Genomic DNA, 24,994 nt, shown 5'->3' with positions numbered 1-24,994 from the left:
CATTTTCTCAGAATAACAACTTTTAAATCAAAGTTTATCATAGTTTTTAATTAACTAACCCAAAACAGCCCGCGGTGTTACTACGACGGCGTAAATCCGGTTTTACGGTGTTTTTCGTGTTTCCAGGTTTTAAATCATTAAGTTAGCATATCATATAGATATAGAACATGTGTTTAGTTGATTTTAAAAGTCAAGTTAGAAGGATTAACTTTTGTTTGCGAACAAGTTTAGAATTAACTAAACTATGTTCTAGTGATTACAAGTTTAAACCTTCGAATAAGATAGCTTTATATGTATGAATCGAGTGATGTTATGAACATCATTACTACCTTAATTTCCTTGGATAAACCTACTGGAAAAGAGAAAAATGGATCTAGCTTCAATGGATCCTTGGATGGCTCGAAGTTCTTGAAGCAGAATCATGACACGAAAACAAGTTCAAGTAAGATCATCACTTGAAATAAGATTGTTATAGTTATAGAAATTGAGCCAAAGTTTGAATATGATTATTACCTTATATTAGAATTATAACCTACTGTAAGAAACAAAGATTTCTTGAGGTTGGATGATCACCTTACAAGATTGGAAGTGAGCTAGCAAACTTGAAAGTATTCTTGATTTTATGAAACTAGAACTTTTGGAATTTATGAAGAACACTTAGAACTTGAAGATAGAACTTGAGAGAGATCAATTAGATGAAGAAAATTGAAGAATGAAAGTGTTTGTAGGTGTTTTTGGTCGTTGGTGTATGGATTAGATATAAAGGATATGTAATTTTGTTTTCATGTAAATAAGTCATGAATGATTACTCATATTTTTGTAATTTTATGAGATATTTCATGCTAGTTGCCAAATGATGGTTCCCAAATGTGTTAGGTGACTCACATGGGCTGCTAAGAGCTGATCATTGGAGTGTATATACCAATAGTACATACATCTAAAAGCTGTGTATTGTACGAGTACGAATACGGGTGCATACGAGTAGAATTGTTGATGAAACTGAACGAGGATGTAATTGTAAGCATTTTTGTTAAGTAGAAGTATTTTGATAAGTGTATTGAAGTCTTTCAAAAGTGTATAAATACATATTAAAACACTACATGTATATACATTTTAACTGAGTCGTTAAGTCATCGTTAGTCGTTACATGTAAGTGTTGTTTTGAAACCTTTAGGTTAACGATCTTGTTAAATGTTGTTAACCCAATGTTTATAATATCAAATGAGATTTTAAATTATTATATTATCATGATATTATCATGTATGAATATCTCTTAATATGATATATATATACATTAAATGTCTTTACAACGATAATCGTTACATATATGTCTCGTTTAAAAATCATTAAGTTAGTAGTCTTGTTTTTACATATGTAGTTCATTGTTAATATACTTTATGATATGTTTTCTTATCATAGTATCATGTTAACTATATATATATATCCATATATATGTCATCATATAGTTTTTACAAGTTTTAACGTTCGTGAATCACCGATCAACTTGGGTGGTCAATTGTCTATATGAAACATATTTCAATTAATCAAGTCTTAACAAGTTTGATTGCTTAACATGTTGGAAACATTTAATCATGTAAATATCAATCTCAATTAATATATATAAACATGGAAAAGTTCGGGTCACTACAGTACCTACCCGTTAAATAAATTTCGTCCCGAAATTTTAAGCTGTTGAAGGTGTTGACGAATCTTCTGGAAATAGATGCGGGTATTTCTTCTTCATCTGATCTTCACGCTCCCAGGTGAACTCGGGTCCTCTACGAGCATTCCATCGAACCTTAATAATTGGTATCTTGTTTTGCTTAAGTCTTTTAACCTCACGATCCATTATTTCGACGGGTTCTTCGATGAATTGAAGTTTTTCGTTGATTTGGATTTCATCTAACGGAATAGTGAGATCTTCTTTAGCAAAACATTTCTTTAAATTCGAGACGTGGAAAGTGTTATGTACAGCCGCGAGTTGTTGAGGTAACTCTAGTCGGTAAGCTACTGGTCCGACACGATCAATAATCTTGAATGGTCCAATATACCTTGGATTTAATTTCCCTCGTTTACCAAATCGAACAACGCCTTTCCAAGGTGCAACTTTAAGCATGACCATCTCTCCAATTTCAAATTCTATATCTTTTCTTTTAATGTCAGCGTAGCTCTTTTGTCGACTTTGGGCGGTTTTCAACCGTTGTTGAATTTGGATGATCTTCTCGGTAGTTTCTTGTATAATCTCTGGACCCGTAATCTGTCTATCCCCCACTTCACTCCAACAAATCGGAGACCTGCACTTTCTACCATAAAGTGCTTCAAACGGCGCCATCTCAATGCTTGAATGGTAGCTGTTGTTGTAGGAAAATTCTGCTAACGGTAGATGTCGATCCCAACTGTTTCCGAAATCAATAACACATGCTCGTAGCATGTCTTCAAGCGTTTGTATCGTCCTTTCGCTCTGCCCATCAGTTTGTGGATGATAGGCAGTACTCATGTCTAGACGAGTTCCTAATGCTTGCTGTAATGTCTGCCAGAATCTTGAAATAAATCTGCCATCCCTATCAGAGATAATAGAGATTGGTATTCCATGTCTGGAGACGACTTCCTTCAAATACAGTCGTGCTAACTTCTCCATCTTGTCATCTTCTCTTATTGGTAGGAAGTGTGCTGATTTGGTGAGACGATCAACTATTACCCAAATAGTATCAAAACCACTTGCAGTCCTTGGCAATTTAGTGATGAAATCCATGGTAATGTTTTCCCATTTCCATTCCGGGATTTCGGGTTGTTGAAGTAGACCTGATGGTTTCTGATGCTCAGCTTTGACCTTAGAACACGTCAAACATTCTCCTACGTATTTAGCAACATCGGCTTTCATACCCGGCCACCAAAAATGTTTCTTGAGATCCTTGTACATCTTCCCCGTTCCAGGATGTATTGAGTATCTGGTTTTATGAGCTTCTCTAAGTACCATTTCTCTCATATCTCCAAATTTTGGTACCCAAATCCTTTCAGCCCTATACCGGGTTCCGTCTTCCCGAATATTAAGATGCTTCTCCGATCCTTTGGGTATTTCATCCTTTAAATTTCCCTCTTTTAAAACTCCTTGTTGCGCCTCCTTTATTTGAGTAGTAATGTTATTATGAATCATTATATTCATAGATTTTACTCGAATGGGTTCTCTGTCCTTCCTGCTCAAGGCATCGGCTACCACATTTGCCTTCCCCGGGTGGTAACGAATCTCAAAGTCGTAATCATTCAATAATTCAATCCACCTACGCTGCCTCATATTCAGTTGTTTCTGATTAAATATGTGTTGAAGACTTTTGTGGTCGGTATATATAATACTTTTGACCCCATATAAGTAGTGCCTCCAAGTCTTTAATGCAAAAACAACCGCGCCTAATTCCAAATCATGCGTCGTATAATTTTGTTCGTGAATCTTCAATTGTCTAGACGCATAAGCAATCACCTTCGTTCGTTGCATTAATACACAACCGAGACCTTGCTTTGATGCATCACAATAAATCACAAAATCATCATTCCCTTCAGGCAATGACAATATAGGTGCCGTAGTTAGCTTTTTCTTCAATAACTGAAACGCTTTCTCTTGTTCATCATTCCATTCAAATTTCTTCCCTTTATGTGTTAATGCAGTCAAGGGTTTTGCTATTCTGGAAAAGTCTTGGATGAACCTTCTGTAGTAACCAGCTAGTCCTAAAAATTGGCGTATGTGTTTCGGAGTTTTCGGGGTTTCCCACTTTTCAACAGTTTCTATCTTTGCCGGATCCACCTTAATACCTTCTTTGTTCACTATGTGACCGAGGAATTGAACTTCTTCCAACCAAAATGCACACTTTGAAAACTTAGCGTACAATTCTTCCTTCCTCAATACTTCTAACACCTTTCTCAAATGTTCACCGTGTTCTTGGTCATTCTTTGAGTAAATAAGTATGTCATCAATGAAAACAATGACAAACTTGTCAAGGTATGGTCCACACACTCGGTTCATAAGGTCCATGAACACAGCTGGTGCATTAGTTAAACCAAACGGCATGACCATAAACTCGTAATGACCATAACGTGTTCTGAAAGCAGTCTTTGGAATATCATCTTCTTTCACCCGCATTTGATGATACCCGGAACGTAAGTCAATCTTTGAATAAACAGACGAGCCTTGTAGTTGATCAAATAAGTCATCGATTCTCGGTAGTGGGTAGCGGTTCTTGATGGTAAGTTTGTTCAACTCTCGGTAGTCGATACACAACCTGAATGTACCATCTTTCTTCTTGACAAACAAAACAGGAGCTCCCCACGGTGATGTGCTTGGTCGAATGAAACCACGCTCTAAAAGTTCTTGTAATTGGCTTTGCAGTTCTTTCATCTCGCTGGGTGCGAGTCTGTAAGGAGCACGAGCTATTGGTGCAGCTCCTGGTACAAGATCTATTTGAAATTCAACGGATCGATGTAGGGGTAATCCCGGTAATTCTTTCGGAAATACATCGGGAAATTCTTTTGCAATGGGAACATCATTGATGCTCTTTTCTTCAGTTTGTACTTTCTCGACGTGTGCTAGAACAGCATAGCAACCTTTTCTTATTAGTTTTTGTGCCTTCAAATTACTAATAAGATGTAGCTTCGTGTTGCCCTTTTCTCCGTACACCATTAAGGGTTTTCCTTTTTCTCGTATAATGCGAATTGCATTTTTGTAACAAACGATCTCCGCTTTCACTTCTTTCAACCAGTCCATACCGATTATCACATCAAAACTCCCTAACTCTACTGGTATCAAATCAATCTTAAATGTTTCGCTAACCAGTTTAATTTCTCGATTCCGACATATATTATCTGCTGAAATTAATTTACCATTTGCTAATTCGAGTAAAAATTTACTATCCAAAGGCGTCAACGGACAACTTAATTTAGCACAAAAATCTCTACTCATATAGCTTCTATCCGCACCTGAATCAAATAAAACGTAAGCAGATTTATTGTCAATAAGAAACGTACCCGTAACAAGCTCCGGGTCTTCCTGTGCCTCTACCGCATTAATATTGAAAACTCTTCCACGGCCTTGTCCATTCGTGTTCTCCTGGTTCGGGCAATTTCTAATAATGTGGCCTGATTTTTCACATTTATAACAAACTACATTGGCATAACTTGCTCCGACACTACTTGCTCCGCCATTACTCGTTCCGACACCATTTGTTCCTTTCGTTCTATTAACCCCTGGTCCGTAGACCTCACACTTCGCCGCGCTATGACCATTTCTTTTACACTTGTTGCAAAATTTGGTGCAGAACCCCGAGTGATTCTTTTCACACCTTTGGCATAGCTGCTTCTGATTGTTATTGTTGTTGCGGTTATTATTGTTGTTGGGATGATTGTTGTAGTTGCTGTTGTTGTTGTTGTTGTTGTTGTTGGGCCGTTTGTTGTAGTTGCGATTGATGTTGCGATTGTTGGGATAATTGTTGCGATTATTGTTGTAATTGCTGTTGTTGTTGTATTGGTGATTCTTATCACCGTTTTCCTCCCACTTTCTTTTGACTTGCTTCACATTGGCCTCTTCAGCAGTCTGTTCTTTAATTCTTTCTTCAATCTGGTTCACTAGTTTGTGAGCCATTCTACATGCCTGTTGTATGGAGGCGGGCTCGTGTGAACTTATATTTTCTTGGATTCTTTCCGGTAATCCTTTCACAAACGCGTCGATCTTCTCTTCCTCATCTTCGAATGCTCCCGGACACAATAGGCACAATTCTGTGAATCGTCTTTCGTATGTGGTAATATCAAATCCTTGGGTTCGTAACCCTCTAAGTTCTGTCTTGAGCTTATTGACCTCGGTTCTTGGACGGTACTTCTCGTTCATCAAGTGCTTGAATGCTGACCACGGTAGTGCGTACGCATCATCTTGTCCCACTTGCTCTAGATAGGTATTCCACCATGTTAACGCAGAACCTGTGAAGGTATGCGTAGCGTACTTCACTTTGTCCTCTTCAGTACACTTACTTATGGCAAACACCGATTCAACCTTCTCGGTCCACCGTTTCAATCCGATCGGTCCTTCGGTTCCATCAAATTCCAAAGGTTTGCAGGCAGTGAATTCTTTGTAGGTGCATCCTACACGATTTCCTGTACTGCTAGATCCAAGGTTATTGTTGGTATGTAGCGAAGCCTGTACTGCGGCTATGTTTGAAGCTAGAAAAGTACGGAATTCCTCTTCATTCATATTCACGGTGTGTCGAGTAGTCGGTGCCATTTCCTTCAAAATAGTTAAATGGAACAAGTTAATCATACAGAATATTAAGAGTAGTTAATAGTATTTTTTAGCATAATATGAACTCATTTATAAAAGCTTTTTCTTCATATTAGCGTTTTATAAGTTTAAATTCGGGTAGTACCTACCCGTTAAGTTCATACTTAGTAGCTAATATACAATTCAACTACTACAATTCTATATGAAAAACTGATTATAATAATATTTCGCGTTCAAACTTTTATACAATATTTTACAAACTTACAATACCGCTTATTTTACATAAAGCATGAAATATAGCACACAATAACTTTGATACAAGATAGTTGTGAAGACAATTCTAGCTAGTACACAAGTCGTTCAGCAAAGGCAATAAAGACACGTAATTCATACGTCCAGAAACAAGTCATGCATTCTGGTTTTACTAGGACTACTTCCCATCCTTGGTCTTGTGCAACATAACCGTTATGGCCGTTGATAAGACATCGTGTTGTAACATCATCAAAGGGACGAGGGTTACGTAATGTCCAACAGTCCCGTAATAATCTAAAAACCTCATTTCTTACCCCAATTACCGACTCCGTCACTTGTGGAAACGTTTTGTTTAATAGTTGTAGCCCGATGTTCTTGTTCTCACTTTGGTGAGAAGCGAACATTACTAATCCGTAAGCATAACATGCTTCTTTATGTTGCATGTTAGCCGCTTTTTCTAAATCACGAAGTCCAATATTCGGATATATTGAGTCAAAATAATTTCTTAACCCGTTGCGTAAAATAGCATTTGGGTTCCCCGCAATATATGCGTCAAAGTAAACACATCGTAACTTATGGGTTTCCCAATGTGATATCCCCCATCTTTCAAACGAAAGTCTCTTATAAACCAAGACATTCTTGGAACGTTCTTCGAATGTCTTACAAACTGATCTCGCCTTAAATAGTTGTGCCGAAGAATTCTGGCCGACTCTAGACAAGATTTCATCAATCATGTCTCCGGGTAGGTCTCTTAAAATATTGGGTTGTCTATCCATTTTGTGTTTTTAAACTGTAAAATAGACAAGAGTTAGATTCATAAAAAAAATACTTATTAATACAAGCAATTTTTACATATATCATAAAGCATAAGAACACTATATTACATATATTACACCACACTAATACAGCTATCTTATTCCGACTCGCTCGTTTCTTCTTCTTCGGTTTTGGTTCGTTTTGCCAAGTTTCTAGGGATATATGATGTTCCCCTAATACGAGCCGTCGTTGTCCACATTGGTTTAGAAAAACCTGGTGGTTTAGAGGTTCCCGGGTCATTGTTACAACTTAAGAACTTCGGGGGTTGACGATACATATAAAGTTCATCGGGGTTGGAATTAGATTTCTCTATTTTTATGCCCTTTCCCTTATTATTTTCTTTTGCCTTTTTAAATTCAATTGGGGTAATTTCTATAACATCATCGGAATTCTCGTCGGAATCCGATTCATCGGAGAATTGGTAATCCTCCCAATATTTTGCTTCCTTGGCGGAAACACCATTGACCATAATTAACTTTGGTCGGTTGGTAGAGGATTTTCTTTTACTTAACCGTTTTATTATTTCCCCCACCGGTTCTATTTCTTCATCCGGTTCCGATTCTTCTTCCGGTTCCGATTCTTCTTCCGGTTCCGACTCTTCTTCCGGTTCTTCTTCGGGAACTTGTGAATCAGTCCACAAATCATTCCAATTTACATTTGACTCTTCATTATTGTTAGGTGAGTCAATGGAACTTGTTCTAGAGGTAGACATCTATCATATAATATCAAACACGTTAAGAGATTAATATATCACATAATATTCATATGTTAAAAATATATAGTTTCCAACAAAAATGTTAAGCAATCATTTTTAAAGAAAACACGGTCGAAGTCCAGACTCACTAATGCATCCTAACAAACTCGATAAGACACACTAATGCAAATTTTCTGGTTCTCTAAGACCAACGCTCGGATACCAACTGAAATGTCCCGTTCTTATTGATTAAAAACGTTCCATATTAATTGATTTCGTTGCGAGGTTTTGACCTCTATATGAGACGTTTTTCAAAGACTGCATTCCTTTTTAAAACAAACCATAACCTTTATTTCATAAATAAAGGTTTAAAAAGATTTACGTAGATTATCAAATAATGATAATCTAAAATATCCTGTTTACACACGACCATTACATAATGGTTTACAATACAAATATGTTACATCGAAATCAGTTTCTTGAATGCAGTTTTTACACAATATCATACAAACATGGACTCCAAATCTTGTCCTTATTTTAGTATGCAACAGCGGAAGCTCTTAATATTCACCTGAGAATAAACATGCTTTAAACGTCAACAAAAATGTTGGTGAGTTATAGGTTTAACCTATATATATCAAATCGTAACAATAGACCACAAGATTTCATATTTCAATACACATCCCATACATAGAGATAAAAATCATTCATATGGTGAACACCTGGTAACCGACAATAACAAGATGCATATATAAGAATATCCCCATCATTCCGGGACACCCTTCGGATATGATATAAATTTCGAAGTACTAAAGCATCCGGTACTTTGGATGGGGTTTGTTAGGCCCAATAGATCTATCTTTAGGATTCGCGTCAATTAGGGTGTCTGTTCCCTAATTCTTAGATTACCAGACTTAATAAAAAGGGGCATATTCGATTTCGATAATTCAACCATAGAATGTAGTTTCACGTACTTGTGTCTATTTTGTAAATCATTTATAAAACCTGCATGTATTCTCATCCCAAAAATATTAGATTTTAAAAGTGGGACTATAACTCACTTTCACAGATTTTTACTTCGTCGGGAAGTAAGACTTGGCCACTGTTGATTCACGAACCTATAACAATATATACATATATATTAAAGTATGTTCAAAATATATTTACAACACTTTTAATATATTTTGATGTTTTAAGTTTATTAAGTCAGTTGTCCTCGTTAGTAACCTATAACTAGTTGTCCACAGTTAGATGTACAGAAATAAATCGATAAATATTATCTTGAATCAATCCACGACCCAGTGTATACGTATCTCAGTATTGATCACAACTCAAACTATATATATTTTGGAATCAACCTCAACCCTGTATAGCTAACTCCAACATTCACATATAGAGTGTCTATGGTTGTTCCGAAATATATATAGATGTGTCGACATGATAGGTCGAAACATTGTATACGTGTCTATGGTATCTCAAGATTACATAATATACAATACAAGTTGATTAAGTTATGGTTGGAATAGATTTGTTACCAATTTTCACGTAGCTAAAATGAGAAAAATTATCCAATCTTGTTTTACCCATAACTTCTTCATTTTAAATCCGTTTTGAGTGAATCAAATTGCTATGGTTTCATATTGAACTCTATTTTATGAATCTAAACAGAAAAAGTATAGGTTTATAGTCGGAAAAATAAGTTACAAGTCGTTTTTGTAAAGGTAGTCATTTCAGTCGAAAGAACGACGTCTAGATGACCATTTTAGAAAACATACTTCCACTTTGAGTTTAACCATAATTTTTGGATATAGTTTCATGTTCATAATAAAAATCATTTTCTCAGAATAACAACTTTTAAATCAAAGTTTATCATAGTTTTTAATTAACTAACCCAAAACAGCCCGCGGTGTTACTACGACGGCGTAAATCCGGTTTTACGGTGTTTTTCGTGTTTCCAGGTTTTAAATCATTAAGTTAGCATATCATATAGATATAGAACATGTGTTTAGTTGATTTTAAAAGTCAAGTTAGAAGGATTAACTTTTGTTTGCGAACAAGTTTAGAATTAACTAAACTATGTTCTAGTGATTACAAGTTTAAACCTTCGAATAAGATAGCTTTATATGTATGAATCGAGTGATGTTATGAACATCATTACTACCTTAATTTCCTTGGATAAACCTACTGGAAAAGAGAAAAATGGATCTAGCTTCAATGGATCCTTGGATGGCTCGAAGTTCTTGAAGCAGAATCATGACACGAAAACAAGTTCAAGTAAGATCATCACTTGAAATAAGATTGTTATAGTTATAGAAATTGAGCCAAAGTTTGAATATGATTATTACCTTATATTAGAATGATAACCTACTGTAAGAAACAAAGATTTCTTGAGGTTGGATGATCACCTTACAAGATTGGAAGTGAGCTAGCAAACTTGAAAGTATTCTTGATTTTATGAAACTAGAACTTTTGGAATTTATGAAGAACACTTAGAACTTGAAGATAGAACTTGAGAGAGATCAATTAGATGAAGAAAATTGAAGAATGAAAGTGTTTGTAGGTGTTTTTGGTCGTTGGTGTATGGATTAGATATAAAGGATATGTAATTTTGTTTTCATGTAAATAAGTCATGAATGATTACTCATATTTTTGTAATTTTATGAGATATTTCATGCTAGTTGCCAAATGATGGTTCCCACATGTGTTAGGTGACTCACATGGGCTGCTAATAGCTGATCATTGGAGTGTATATACCAATAGTACATACATCTAAAAGCTGTGTATTGTACGAGTACGAATACGGGTGCATACGAGTAGAATTGTTGATGAAACTGAACGAGGATGTAATTGTAAGCATTTTTGTTAAGTAGAAGTATTTTGATAAGTGTATTGAAGTCTTTCAAAAGTGTATAAATACATATTAAAACACTACATGTATATACATTTTAACTGAGTCGTTAAGTCATCGTTAGTCGTTACATGTAAGTGTTGTTTTGAAACCTTTAGGTTAACGATCTTGTTAAATGTTGTTAACCCAATGTTTATAATATCAAATGAGATTTTAAATTATTATATTATCATGATATTATCATGTATGAATATCTCTTAATATGATATATATACATTAAATGTCTTTACAACGATAATCGTTACATATATGTCTCGTTTAAAAATCATTAAGTTAGTAGTCTTGTTTTTACATATGTAGTTCATTGTTAATATACTTTATGATATGTTTTCTTATCATAGTATCATGTTAACTATATATATATATCCATATATATGTCATCATATAGTTTTTACAAGTTTTAACGTTCGTGAATCACCGATCAACTTGGGTGGTCAATTGTCTATATGAAACATATTTCAATTAATCAAGTCTTAACAAGTTTGATTGCTTAACATGTTGGAAACATTTAATCATGTAAATATCAATCTCAATTAATATATATAAACATGGAAAAGTTCGGGTCACTACAGTATTCCCCCTAAGTTAGGAGATACAGGAAGATTTATGGTACCTTGTTACCTACAAGATATCCAAATTAGCAATGCGTTAGCAGACTTAGGAGCCAGTGTAAACCTAATGCCCTATTCATTATTCAAAAAGCTAGGATTAAATGACTTAAGACCTACCAGAATGACTATTTAACTCGCGGACAGATCAATTAAGATTCCTCGAGGAATAGCTGAAGATGTCCTAGTCATAGTGGATACGTCAGCATTTCCCGTTGATTTCGTCATTATGGATATTGAGGAAGACACGAAGGTCCCACTCATTCTTGGCAGACCATTCCTAAATATTTCTAAGGCCGTAATTGATATGCACGAGAAGTCACTTAAATTAAGGGTTGGAGGAGAAGAAATCACATTCAATGTTGACCGTCTCATGAACCATCCTCGCGAAGAAGATTGTAACACCCTGCCAAAATCACCATTGACGCAGATGTTAACTCTGGTCCCAGTGCTCGGCTTGACTTCTAAGTAACAGCAGAGTTCTATAGCGGAAGCAAAGTATCTAAGTACCTGAGACAAAACATGCTTAAAGTGTCAACCAAAATGGTTGAGTGAACAACATAGGTTTAACAATTATAATAAGTTTTTAGACCACAAGATTTAATTATAAAGTTTAATCAGTCCGGTAGCAGTGCTGGTGTATATGATATCGATACTAACCATAAGTTACCCTAAACACATCACGTTCGTGTTGTGAATCATTATTATGTATCCATTGACCATCGGTCATCCGGATAGAGACGTTACCCTCAATAGCGCTATTCACAATAACTAAGCTTGCCTTTATACGTAGCAATTAACGATATCATGATAGGGATTTAGCATGAATCAAAGCATGTTAGCACAGTTTGAACTAATCAGAATAAAGTTTGAGTACTCGTGTCTAAGCGTAAAACAGTTTAAAAGCAAGCATGTGTCTCACCCCAAAAATTCAAAATAAGTAATAGAAACAGTTAAAAAGTGGGGCTATGAAGTTCACCTTAGTAACAAGCAAGAAATTACACGCGAGTAGTAAGAACGGAGTATGTAATCGGAGATCTCAACCTAGAGATATAATGTTTAATTAATTAATGTCTAATAGACATAAAGTTTGTTTATTAATATAGCAAACTATATTAACAGTGACCGTTCTCAAGAAAAGTTATATTTATATAAGTGATAATATACTTAGTGTACTTAAGAGTTACTATATAGATAAGTGTATAGGTTATACTAATAATAGTATTATTAGTCTTTAATTATCCAACTATTATGTAAACTTATCATTATATGCTACATATATAATTATACCTATGTGATACATACATATATATATACATTCTCTATTATTATTATTATACATGTATGTGTTCATAACTATATGGTAGCATATATATTAGGTATATGTGTTACATATATATAAGTGTAAGATGATAAATATATATACACTTATTACTTTTTATTATTATGTTTACTAACTTATATAACTCACACGATACACATTCATACATACATACACACGTACATATACATACATATATACACATACATATACACGTATGTATATATTTACATATACACACACATATACATACAGTGTATACATGCACATACGTACGTATGCATGCATGTATATCATTAACTATTAATCAACCTCACATAAAATCATACCTTATTCATTAACCCAAATCTTAATATTCATAAACAATTCTTTTTCATAATCTATATCATAATCATTCAATCAACCTTAACCATGATCTTTATCTAGTTCATACCCTTTTATCACCATCATTATCTTTATTACTATTAATCACAATCTTACAACTATTATCCCCATCTAGCTTTTTAATCAAAACACTAATTTTTCATTATAACTAATTAATCTCCTAGTTATTCAGTTGCATAAAATCTTATAATCATAACCTTTATTATCTTTTAATCACATAAAATCATAACTTTTTATCATAATAACTAATCCTAATCATAAACTTCTATCATTAACCATCATCCTTATTCTTAGCAATTTATTAGTACTTCATAATCATACTCAACCTTATTACAATTATCACCTTTCAACCCTAACTATAATCTTGTATTATCATGTTCACCATACATAACTTTAACCTTTCATTAAAGCCTTTAACTAATTAATCACCTAGTATATGTACCGAGATTAAATCTTTAATCTTATCACTAATAATCACAATACTTATTCTTATAATTATTCTTTTTACTCATTCATTAATCATAACCAAAATTATTATAATTCAACATAATCTTTTAACATTATCTTCTCTTTCATCATATTCATAATACTTATAATTATCTTCCAAAAACAAGATCAATATTAATCAACATAGTATATTTATAGTAATAGATTAAAAGTAGAATTATCATTAAGGTTTACGTATACCTTAGGAGGTTAGAGATCAAGAATTGGTGATGGTGGTGATGTGAAAAAGAAACAGAAACCAGTAGCAGCAGCAACAACGACCCAAAAGTGTCTTTTGGGTCTGTTTTGGTTTCGCAGAAACAGCAGGAAGACCCAAGCAAAGCAACAAAAGAAGGTTCTTGGGCTGTGTTGAAGGCGAATACAGCAGCATGAATAATAGCAGGAATTCTGTCGATTGGAGGGCTGTTTTGGAGCTGTCTTGGTGGCGAAAAAAAGCTGAACAGAAGGGCTGAAAAATAGCAGCAAAAACCAGAAAAAAACGCAGCAAGAATGGACTGTTTTGATCACGTACTTGCAGCAGGGAAAATAGCAGCAACAAGTGTACTTTTGGGGCTGTTTTATTGGCGAATCAGGAGCATGAAAAGGGCTGAACAGCAGCAGGAAAATAGGCTGCAGAAAGCTGAATAGCAGACAGGAAAACAGGCTGCAGAAGATGATGAATTACAGGCTGTTTTGATGGGTTATTTTGTCGACTGCATTAGGGGTTGGAAGGGTGTTTTTAGTCGACAAAGAGGAGGTAGAAGGGCTGTCCAATCCTGTTGACAATTAGCAGGGAATGGAGGGAGTTTTTGGGATTTATTTTGTGATGCACAATAAGGAAAAATCATGAGTCTTTTATAGATGAGTTTTGGAAGTCCTAATCCCATTAGAAGTACTTGAAGATCAAGGTTTTCTTGAGATAAAAGGGTTAGGAATTAGGATTAGATTATGATTAGTGGTTAACTTAGTGATTAAGTTATTTCTCCTTCTTTTTTTTACTAACCGAAATTATTTACATATATACATTTATATATATATATATATATATATATATATATATATATATATATATATATATATATATATATACACATATATATATGATGATCCGCATAGCGCATCGGGCTATTACTTAGTCTTTCGCTTAAGCCTGGTCCGTTAGAGGCCCGCTAGCCTTTTCCCCTCAAAACCCTAATAGGCCTCTATAAATAGAGGGTAGGACTTCTACCCTAAAGGGACACACATATCTTAGAAGCTTAAACGCTCTCCTCCTCCCCTCTAGGGTTTTACCTACACAAGTGTAGGGTTTTCCCCTAAAACAGCCATAACCACCCTCTCGAGATCATCATCTCGGCTAGGGTTATTACGGTAACCAGACCGGAGGTTAAAGCCGTTGTATATAATAAACTCTCCTCTATTGCACTAAAGCGTGTATCCAGCATTCGATGGAAATATGCTTGATCAATTGGTGCCATCCGTGGGACCAGATACAACAAATCTCGTGCTCCTATCGATAAAAGAATCAACTGAATCATATCTGATTCGCATTTGTAAGTTCTTTAAATTTATGATATAAGTTGATGTATATGTATTTACACAGAAATCAACTATACAAGTTTATGTTCATTGGTTAGATCAAAATTAATTATTCATACAGTAGTATAACATTAAAAAATATATGTATTCATTTAATGAATTCATCGATAAAGGAAGTCTCCAAATTGATTAACTTCTTCGTATCATTCATGATGTTTGGTATGCATAAGTATACGTCCGTTACTTTAACATATAATTTGACCGACATTATAAATCGTGTTAAGGGATTTTTTATTATTTTATGAATCATGATTATGTTTATAAGTAATCAGACGGTGATTTGCAAACAGGACCAAATATATGGTATAATATTATATTCTTTTTTGTATGTTGGAATTAATAATTATAGTTGCCGAGTTGGTGTTGGTGCCTTATTTGACTCATCGACTATATATACGTCGGATATTTGGTTTTTGTTATAATTCAGTAGGCTTATAACTACCTTTAGTGGTTCTTGACTGTAGAAGGTATATAGAGATAGAGATACTGTAAAACGGAGAAAACAAAGGTTGAACAAAAGGTATGAGTAATTGGTTTTTTATTTATAGAAAAATGTACAATGAGAGTTTGGTGGCATTTGGAATCTAGAGAGAGAGAGTGTTTTTGTTAACCAAAAAATACATACAATAAACTCTAACTCAACACACCTATTTATACTCAAAAAAATATACTATGCAATATCTATAATAATAATAAAATTATCATCCAATTATTACTTTTATAACACTCCCCCTTGGATGATAATTTTATTAGTGAATAACTAGTACTGCCTCGTTAAAAACCTTGCTAAAGAAAACCCTTTGGGATAAAACTTTAGCTAAGGGAAAAAGAGTGCAGCATAGAGTTGACTCCCCCTCAAGTAGGCAACGCCTGAGTTGTTACATCTTCTGAACATGCCTCATGCCAATATTATGAACGTGTGTTCTGAAAATAGCAGTTGGAAGTGCTTTGGTGAAAAGGTCAGCAGAGTTTTTGCTGGACTGAACATATCTCATTTCAATCTGGTTGTCCTTAATGAGATTTTGAGTGTATGAGAAGAATCTAGGGGGTATGTGTTTTGTTCGGTTACTTTTGATATACCCTTCTTTCATCTGTGTTATGCAAGCTACATTATCTTCATAGATAGTTGTTGAACTTTTATTGCGTTCTAGTCCACAAGAATCAGTAATGAGTTGTGTCATTGATCTCAACCAAAAACATTCCCGACTGGCTTCATGTAATGCAATTACTTCGGCATGATTTGATGATGTTGCAACAAGTGTTTGTTTTTGAGAACGCCATGATATTGCGGTACCTCCATTTAGGAATACATATCCATTTTGAGATTTAGCTTTATGTGGATCAAATAAATAACCTGCATCTGCATAACCAACCAAATCTTGTTTTGATTCGTTAGAATAAAATAATTATAAATCAGTAGTTCCCCGAAGGTATCAAACTATTTGTTTGATCCCATTCCAATGTCTTTTGGTAGGGGCTGAGCTGAACCTTGTCAACAAATTAACTGCAAAAGAAATGTCAGATCTTGTATAATTTGTAAGATATATAAGAGCCCCAATTGCACTAAAATATGGAACTTCTGAACCAAGAAGATCTTCATGATCTTCTAGAGGATGAAATGGATTAGTATCAATATTAAGATCTAACAACCATATGAGTACTTAATGGTTTTTGTCTTGTCCATATTAAAATATTTTAAAATCTTTTCGGTATAAGTTGTTTGATGTATAAGTAAGTCATTAGTTATATGCTCAATATGTAAATCAACGTAATACTTGATTTTTTTTTATTTTAAAATTTTTCTTTAGAAGTTGAATGGCTTCATAGATTTTTTTATTTAAGATAATTGATATAAACAGCTATGATCACATATCCGAACATTGTTTTTATAAAACATACATGCAAATAAGTTTATATGTATACCCTTTTCTTATCAAGTAGTAATTTAATCGATTATACCACATACGTCCCGATTGTATAAACCCATTTAGAAATCTTTGTGATTTAATGGAATATATTCCCTTGGGTTTTGCATTAGATGCTTATGATACCTTAACCCTTCAGGTATATTCATATATATATCACTATTAAGTGATCCATACAGATAAGTAGTAACAACATCCATGAGATGCATTTAAATAACTACCAGGTTGATTAAGTATCTAATAAGTAATTATATTCATTATAGGAGGATAAGTTTTTCTCCTAATTCATTTCTGGTCTTTGTGGAAAATCTTGAGTTACAAGTCTAGTTTTGCCTTGTAACTTCATTTGCACATTTCTTTTCGGATAAAAATTCATTTGTATCCCATTGATTCACATCTTTAAAAGTGATAACGATTGATCCAAAAACTTTTCTTTTATTGAGCGATTCTAATTCAGCTCGTATTGCTCCTTTCCGTTGAGTTCAATCACGTCTATTTTAATATTCAATGACAGATTTTGGTTTCAGATCATCATCTTTATTCATGATGTCATTGTAACATTATATGAAAATATCTCATCAAGATTTTTCATTTCATTTCAGTTTCATAATATTGCATAATTTATTGCAATTTATGTATTTACATTTATCAATATCCTCTGCAGAAGGAGTATTGATTTGTGGTTCTTGTTGAACACTTTCTTTTACCTCATTATCAGCTGATTTTCTTTTTCGAGGATTTTTATCTTTGGAACCAATTGGTCTCCCACGTTTCTGCCGTAGCAAAGACTCATGAGTGACATTATTGCCAGCTTTTGTAATTTCAATTCTAGCTGAAGCATTTACTGCTGGTATATATGATTTAGTCACTTATTTTTTGTATCTTTAAATGCATAAAGTAATTAATTTGCAAGTTCTTGCATATGCATTATATTTGAACTTTCTTTTCGCATTCTTTTGTACGATGATCAATATTCCTTAATTGATATTCACACCATGAAACATCATTTTATTTATATTTCATTTCTCCCCCTAATATAGGGAACAATGTTTAATTAAAGTGACAATCGACAAAACTTGCTGTAAAAACATCACCCGTCATGGGTTCAATATATCTTATGATTGAAGATGTTTCATATCTAACATATATTTCAATCCTTCTTTGAGGAACCATTTGTTGTGGTTGTTCAATTAAAAATACACTGCACAACCAAATGTTCTAAGATGGAAAATATTTGGTCTCCACCAAAATTAAGTTGGTAATGGAGAATATTTATAACTTGCACTTGATTTAATGCGAATTAATGTCACATCATGTAAATTTACATGTCCCCATATAAATATTGAGAGTTTTGTACTCATTTCTAATTGTCTAGTTATTAGCTGTAAGCGTTTATCTATTGATTCAGCTAAACCAATTTTGTGTATGCACATGAGCAACTGGATGTTCAACAACAATCCTTGTAGACATATAATAATCATTAAAAGCTTGAGATGTTAACTCACCAGCATTATCAAGTCTCGTCCTTTTAATGGTGTAATCAGAATAATGTGTTCTTAATTTAATAATTTGTGCAAGAAACTTTGCAAATGCCATATTATGGCTTGATAACACACAAACATGAGACCATGCGTTAGATGCGTCTATTAGAAAAATGGTCCACATGATGGATGAATTGGTCCATATATATACCCTTGAATTCTTTCAAGAAACATTGGTGATTATTTCTCAATGTGCTTTTCATTAATCGCCATATGTGATTTTCATTAATCACCATATGTGTTTTTCGTTAATCACTATATGTGCTTTTCATTAATCACTATATGTGCTTTTCATTAATCACCATATGTGATTTTCATTAATCACCATATGTGCTTTTCATCATATATCATTTTCACCATATGTGCTTTTAATCATATGTGCTGCGCTTTTCGTCATATGCACTTTTCATTATATGCGCTTTTAATTATATGCGATGCGCTTTTCATCATATGCGCTTTTTATCATATGCGCTTTTAATCATATGCGCTGCGCTTTTCATCATATGCGCTTTTTATCATATGCGCTTTTAATCCTATGCGCTTTTCGGTGTTACATAGATATTTCTCATTTTCGATTATCATTGACTGATAATCATATCCATTATGATATATATCAGAGAAACTTAACAAATTTCTCTTTGATTTGGGAGAAAACAAGACATTGTTTACCAAAAAATTCGTACCATTTGGTAATATGAAATTTTGCCTTTTTCGTTTCTTATATCAAGTTTGCAAGAGCTGATATAGTATTTATAATTCCCTCATTTAATTTAAATCAATGAAATATTTCTTAGATTTGATCATAGTGTGTATGTTACTACTATCTGCAATACATAGGACTTTACCATTTAATTGATGTTGTATTTCTGCAGGATTCATACTAAAACTTCAAATAAGATAAGCAAATAATGAGTTATATTTCAGCAAGATAATCAAATTATATTACATGCAAACAAGTTATAATCTGAAGTACATAAAAGATAACACTTAATAAAACATATGCGTTATGGTCTAAAACCATTTATTTATGAGTGATACATAAAAAAAACTAGGCATCTTAGAAAATTCAAACCATTCAAGTCTCAAGGTAGCTCAGGGTTAATTTAATCAAGATTTTTCAACAGATTCACTCTCGTTTTCTTTTCTTTTGGGACTTATTTGTAGAGCTAAACAAGATGTTCATGTATTCAAGAAATACTAGAATGATGATCCACGTTACCAGATCATTAATAAGAATCTACGGAATTCTTATAAGAGCGTCTACTAATATCTTTAATTTTATTCTTTCATGGATCACCGTTATTATTATTATTATTATTATTATTTTTTTGATAATTAATATCGTATCTATCTTTGAGTATTTTCCATAATACACTTGGATTTTCGATCATATAATATGTAGATTCTAAAGACTCGTCAATATGTTTGCTAAGAAAAATACTTACTATTGCTTTCTCTTGTTCGGAATAATTGTTATTTTCATTCAGGGTTTCTAAAATACCGTTTGATTCGAGATGTTTTTCTACATTCATAATCCATGTTAAGTAGTTGTTCCCACTTGTTCTAAATGAGCAAATTTAAGCCTTTTCAAATTCGACATTTTCTATTATCAAAAAGATGAATAACATAAATCATAATCATAATCAACTTCTATTCATAGACAAATAATAAAATGAAATTAGAATCATTTTAAATTCATAAGTAGCAAACAACAGAATAATGGTATGATTACAAATAATAAAACCACAAGGGCAAGATAGAATATAGGTTCACCCGGTGGTATATTAGCAACAATGATGATAGTTAATATGACCAATACAATAGGAAAAATCATCCTTGTGTGAATCATTTTTACAAAAACCTTTTGAGAGTAGTAATCTGAAAAATAAAGATTGATTTGTGAAAATGCGAAAACGGAGATGTTTATTTTATATTTGAAACATATAGTTGTTGTAACGTCGTCAGTTGACGTTAACAACCGTTATGTATATATGACCGTTGTAACGTCATTAGTTGACGTTAACGAATAAAGTCACTATATCAAAACGCGTGTGAGTAATATAAAGGACAAGATTTTTTTTCTTATTTTAACTTTTAAGATTTACTTTTAATAAAAATACAAACTACTTTTTCTTATTTTATCTTTTAAGATTTACTTTTAATAAAAATACAAACTACTTTTTCTTATTTTAACTTTTAAGATTTATACTTTTAATAAAAATACAAACTACTTTTTCTTATTTTAACTTTTAAGATTTACTTTTAATAAAAATACAAACTACTTTTTGTATTTTAACTTTTAAGATTTACTTTTAATAAAAGTACAAACTACTTTTTCTTATTTTAACTTTTAAGATTTACTTTTAATAAAAATACAAACTATTTTTTTATTTTAACTTTTAAAATTATAAATTTAAGAATAAACATTAGTATGCATGAAATAAATAATGATTAATTGCATAAGTAATCATAAATGTTAGATAACATATAAAGACCCCGTCGTATTCGTATTGATCGGAATTAATCTCGACCCATGGTACCGTGTTGTCAAATGACGTGTTGCGTACATAAAGTACCGTGTTGTCAAATGACGTGTTGCGTACAATCATGAGGTCTTATTAACATAAATATAAATGTTAGTGAAGTTAATAAGAGTTAGATTACAGAAAATATAATTCAGATGGTATAACCGACCATATATAACTTAAATAACATAAATATAAATGTTAGTGAAGTTAGTAAAAGTTAGATTACAGAAATATAATTCAGGTGGTATAACCGACCATATATAACTTAAATAACATAAATATAAATGTTAGTGAAGTTAGTAAAAGTTAGATTACAGAAATATAATTCATGTGGTATAACCGACCATATATAACTTAAATAACATAAATATAAATGTTAGTAGTCCAAAATTTGATATATTCGAGTCTGAAAATTATTAATAATTTCATACCTTGATTAGTGATTCGTGATCGTTTGAGATATCTTTTAATTACACTAAGCTTTTCGTGCTGATAACGTGTTATAATTCAGTAGGCTTATAACTACCTTTAGTGGTTCTTGACTGTAGAAGGTATATAGAGATAGAGATACTGTAAAACGGAGAAAACAAAGGTTGAACAAAAGGTATGAGTAATTGGTTTTTTATTTATAGAAAAATGTACAATGAGAGTTTGGTGGCATTTGGAATCTAGAGAGAGAGAGTGTTTTTGTTAACCAAAAAATACATACAATAAACTCTAACTCAACACACCTATTTATACTCAAAAAAATATACTATGCAATATCTATAATAATAATAAAATTATCATCCAATTATTACTTTTATAACAGTTTTGTCTTTTCTTTTGTTGATTACTAACAAGAATTAGGAAAAGTACAAGTATACAAGCCTTGGTACAACAAACGGATGCGACGTGGGAATTATTAGACTCCGCACACTTTCAGCACTGCTCAAGCAATAATTCATGTGGACGAGTTAAATCTAACTCGTTTCGTAAGTTTTTCTTATTCCTTGAATATAACAATTACTCGTACATGTTTTTTAAATAAACCAAGTTTCTAATTTGGATAAGATATTTATTCCAAAAGAAACGGAACTTGATTCGGATTATTTTAGGAAACGATATTACTTTGAGAATAATACAGTTATCCCATATCATTTTTACTTTGGCTTTAATGAATTTATTTGAAAAAATAATAATAAATATCTAATGTAGATTTAATATTAAAATAGATAGTTGATGTTGACCATAATAGCCTGTACGCATAATCCTTAAAAAAAATATTTTATTTCAAATATTAATCATGGGTTATCCACTAAAATAAATTGCCATGCGTATCGGGCAGTTATTTAATCCAACTTTATTAAGGCTATGTTATTACGGGGTCAAATTTATCACCATTTATATTTATTTCGTGAAAGCTTTATCCTTCCGCACACTTTATTGCGCATCTTTAAACGCGAAAATTGAGGGACATGGATATACCGCACTATGATGCCATCCTGCGAATAAATTTAGCAACGGTATTACATACATGCGCACGTCTACTTATCTCTAGGGACGCCCTAGCGAGATGATTAAGGTTAGGCATACAATAAATTTACCATGCGCAAGTGCGCTTATATAAATACGGACGCACAATATTACGCGCGTAATGTACGTTCCTCAAAGGGATTTACAAAAAACAAAAGTTTGATGGTGCATCACAACCTATATAGCATGAATATACTCAAAATTACTATGGTCGCTAATGGTGTATCCTACACATTACGGGTGATGTAAATACCCATGTAGAATTGATACACCCTTTCTATTATTTCCTATGAAAATATTGGTTTTGTTTAACTGACCACTAAATTTATTTTATCCCCTTATTCCTTATATAGAGATATATAATATGTAATTAAGGAGGTAGTCAGTTGTATAATATGTATAGCTTAATGGGCGGAAGGTAAAAAAAAAAAAAGTGCGCGTGCAAAAAATATGGGCAATTAATTATTGTCATGATAAGTCTATGGCCGCGCCATTCATGTACCTCGAGCACGTTTAGCACTCATCGCAGTGATTAAAGCAGCCTTCGCGGCTAACTTAGTGCATATTTTGCGTCTACTTTCACGGTTAATCCGAGAGGTTTCAATCCGCAAAACGCAAAACACACGAAAAGTGTGTGAACTGGAATTGAGGTAGATATTTTTGCCGCTAATAGCTATATCTTCTTGTCAATAGGCCCGGACACCTTCTTCATAGGTATGTATACGTATACCTAATTCGATTTGATATATGTGATAAATAATTAAAATATTTCCGTGATTATCCATTATGTTATAATTGTTACACGGATATAATGATATATAATATATACGCCATATGATATATGGTTTCACATGTATATGAGATCAATCTCATCTCTATGTCACACATATAAATCTGACATACTTAAACCTGCTGATCATATTATTACACCTACCAGCATGGGTCTAATCCCATATCATGTATAGTCGCTAAATTGTCCGATTCATATTCTAAAATCGAATCTGGCATAAGCGTCTATGTGACAAAAGGTGAAAGCCATATAAGTAGATTTGGTTAAATATATATATGAATCAATGGAAATATCCGACGATAATAAATGTCTGATTTGTTTCAAAGCAGCATATGTGCAGACCTTTAGCTACACGATTACGGCCCGAGAATCGCCTCAAAAACTGCCTATACAGTGCTAAAATAATAGCTTTCGCTAAAATAAAAAAAAAAAAAAAAAAGCTCATAAGGTGCTCATATAGCTCATGCATTTGACAAACATTGATGTACGTCTAGCATCGATTACTTTTATAGAAATATCGTTTTGCAGTTCGATTTGATTTTAAAAATCCGGGATGTGTATGAACTTGCATATCGATTAAAGCTCCATATGCCAACTTGCACGACACTCTATGATACATGTGGGATCCACTTCCTAAAAGTAGGCCCACCAAAATCATCTTGTATGATGTATCTATATTTCCACAAGGCCACATCACGGCAGAAAGACACACCACATAATAAATATGCATAAGCCTCGAATGGTGACATCAAAGTTCAAGTTAGGGAGTCTATGTTTCCAAACATCTCCCTGATGTACATGTATACATGATAAGTGCCAAAAGTAAACTATTTTATAAATTAAAAAATAGTTCGAAAGTTTTATCCTCTTGCACAACCATATCACATTATTGATGCGAAGCTATACTTTGTGAAGGCTTAAACCCCGAAGTTAATTTTGCAAAGGTAAATCACTAAAGAGGATTTCCACTTAAAACGCATTACAAATATTCGCGCATTGCTAAGGTATTTTGACATAGTATATACTATAACTAGTAGAAAATGAATGTTTCCTTTATCTTTGAAAGACGGTTGGGTACGGAATATGTCTCCCTGAGATGCTAAAATTCCGCAATGCTACTCCAAAGTGTCTCTCCGTAATATCCCCTTGGAGTGTTAATCACGCGATATCACATTCCGCATTATTTGCGCATAAAAATAGTCCATGGCCGCAATGCGTAAGACCATGGAAAATTGTTTAAAGACCATGGCCGCGTAAGCACGCCCATGGTGTATTTATTATTCCTTGGCCGCAAGGCGTAAGCCCATGGACAATTATTTAAAGACCGTGGCCGCGTAAGCGCGCCCATGACATCTTTAGTATAACCTCATGGCA

Source organism: Rutidosis leptorrhynchoides, chromosome 2, assembly GCF_046630445.1.
Source record: "Rutidosis leptorrhynchoides isolate AG116_Rl617_1_P2 chromosome 2, CSIRO_AGI_Rlap_v1, whole genome shotgun sequence".
NCBI classification, from domain to species: domain Eukaryota; kingdom Viridiplantae; phylum Streptophyta; class Magnoliopsida; order Asterales; family Asteraceae; genus Rutidosis; species Rutidosis leptorrhynchoides.
Note: the sequence above shows the minus strand (reverse complement) of the source record.